Here is a 3,039-nt window from a genome sequence, read left to right as displayed (position 1 = left end):
CCTCAGTAGCGTCTCATAACCTTATTACTGGCTAATTTTAGTTTCCTAGTGTCTCCTCATCTTATTACTGGCTAACTTTAGCTTCTCAACGTTCATGACCTTCCTTAAACGAATAGTGTGAGACATGAAGATTCATTAGCGCTCATCTTAATCTGGTAGACCTTAATTATTTTCTCTTTTTCTCAGACATGACAAATTGTTCAAACACAGTTCTGGCAATCAGCATTGATTCACCATTTTATTCTTGATCATAATCAACCAGCATTTAGTGGGTAAAGCTCATATCTCGTTACGTGATCATTAGCAATCACCCATGCTAGTGTTTCAGCTTCTTAACTTCGTAAAATAAATTCTTTACCAGGAAAATCTAACACGATGTTTTTATGTTCATTACTTAACTGGAACAAGACTTAAATTGCTCTTTCTGTCGAAACTTTCAACACTGCTTTTTCCAGATCTCTCTAATTTCACAACAAACCACAACCATCTGCACATAATACTCTCAAACGTGCTCCCACTTTTATATTAGTGTCCTATAATGACACGGTGATAGCATGCATCATTATCATCTGATCTTATTGCTTTTATTTACACTTTAGACGTTCGTTCCTAAGAAAATGAAATGAAATTTCTTTATTACAAAATACGAAAGTGTTTTTGGGGAAAACCTGAACTCATAACCACACTCCTTCAAAATCTCCATCCCTAAGATGCACTTTCTGATACGTCTACGTAAGCACACCAGTTAAAAGAGTAATCTTCGGTTCTCTTAACTTGATTCTTGACATCAATTGTGGTTATATTTAGTCCGCTGTGTTCAGCTTCGTTCCTGGTTTCCCTTAACTTGATTCTTAACATCAATTGTGGTTATATTTAGTCCGCTGTGTTCAGCTTCGTTCCTGGTTTCCCTCCTCGGAGTATCTTTCTGTCTGATGAACTATAGTGGCTATGGAAACAGCTTCACATGAAGTTTCATCTATTGGTTCCATTATCTGTCTGGCAGTTGTTTATTAAACAACGAATATTTAATCCAAACGGGGACCATTGGTTCAATTTCGAGCTCAGCTTACTCTATCAAGCTCACTTGTTTCACGTCACTTTTTGTATTAGGGTAGGTCTTCCAGTTAATTTCTGTAGACTTAATTTTTCGGAGAGGGGCATCAGACCTTTTTATTGTTAGAATAAGGGGATATAGTGTTCACATGGAACAGTAAATAAAATGTAAAGTTTGTCTTCTTTGACATAACTGCCGTGTTTAATTTCATTCTGTGGTTCATTATTTAATATCTAGAGTTTTGATGTTTAAATTACCTTTCAAGTCTCATGTACTTTGGAGCTTTAAGAGTGACAGTCACATTCCACTAAAATAGTGACCCAAGAAATGGCAGTGTGATCTGTTAGTGAGCTGCCTTCCCTCTATCATAACTCTCGTGTAGCTTTGAGTCTTACATTTTTCAAGTTGTGGCTATTTTCTAGATTAATCTATCTAGTTTCTTCTTCACACACACCTTGGGGTCAGACAAGGACTCTTTTTTGATGATTCTGGGTTGTAACTCAGTGACTTTCGTAGGTTTTCTCTGTAAAGTCAAATTAACAAATTCTACTTTAGTTGTGCCTTTTACACCTGTACCCTGGATGACATCAGTGAACTCATCAATCAATTGTATTATATTATTATTATTTTTTAATAGCTGTTTGCCCGAAACTGTTTATAAAATACCAAAGAAATCTAATTACAACAATATAAATCCATTTATTCTCATATAAAACCCACCTTGTTGACATTACTGTTTAAATTTTAGAACACTCCTGCTTTGTTGAAGTATTCCATTACGTATACATAGTGCCTTAAGTAGAGCTCATACATATGAAGCTGTATTCTACACAACTTACAGTAAGTTATTTCCTTAGTTAAGAAGTTTTATTCTCACGGTATAGCAGGAGTATTAGTTGGCCTAAATACCAGATTTGATATTCTTTTTCTAAGGGATTATTTTATGGCGTATTTAATTATTTTACAAAAGAAGGTTCATTAAGGTTTCTCTTTACAAGTTTCTGACCTATAGGGAGTATGAATACAAATTCATTGTTGAAGTTGTAACTTCCTATTGAAGCTGAAAGAAGGAGAAATGCCTGTATCCCACTGTCATCTTAACATTACACGACTGTTAAAACGGGACAGAGATATTCAATATGATTTCAACATGTATCCAAAGCTTCTCCGAGTCGACGTCAGGTTATGCATACGCGGACTCGACGATTGCGCCATCTATTGCTGTTTTTATGATACGTTGATAAACATCAACAGCTGCACATGCTTCAAGGATAACAGTGTACACGAGTTCGTATATCCAGTTCTTCTAGAATGGCTTTCGTGTAACAAAGTAAGAAAAAGTGTAACATCTTCCCTTAAAGACACACACAAGAGGTAAAAAAACATCGAAATAGCTAATTTAGCACTACTTCCAGAGCCAGGCACTACCACTGGAAACTCCAGTAGTAATATGTAAATTTCATTGTCACTAACATTCTTGATAGGACAATTATATATATTGGACTAGACAATTAACACAAACAAATACATATTTCATTGGACTAGACAATTAACACAAACAAATACATATATATATTTGATATGTTTTCTATCAGATTAAACGTTAAAGTAATGATAATTCGAATTTTCTGTTTATGAATTGAAGAAATAGCTCAAAAGATATTTACTGCTGAGGAACCTGAATTTGACGAGATTAGCTAGTGAACCTGAGTTTCATACACGTGGCGGTGTGTTTGGGTTTAACAATTTCAATACACGTGGTGGCGTGTGGGGATTTAACATTTTCAATATACGTGGTGGCGTGTGTGGATTTAACAATTTCAGTATACATGGTGGCATGTGTGGATTTAACAATTTCAATACACGTGGTGGCGTGTGTGGGTTTTACAATTTCAATATACATGGTGCCGTGTGTGGATTTAAAAATTTCAATACGCGTGGTGGCGTGTGTGGATTTAACAATTTCAATATACGTAGTGGCGTGT

The sequence above is a fragment of the Limulus polyphemus genome, unplaced genomic scaffold, assembly GCF_000517525.1.
Source record: "Limulus polyphemus unplaced genomic scaffold, Limulus_polyphemus-2.1.2 Scaffold5436, whole genome shotgun sequence".
Classification (NCBI taxonomy): domain Eukaryota; kingdom Metazoa; phylum Arthropoda; class Merostomata; order Xiphosura; family Limulidae; genus Limulus; species Limulus polyphemus.
Note: the sequence above shows the minus strand (reverse complement) of the source record.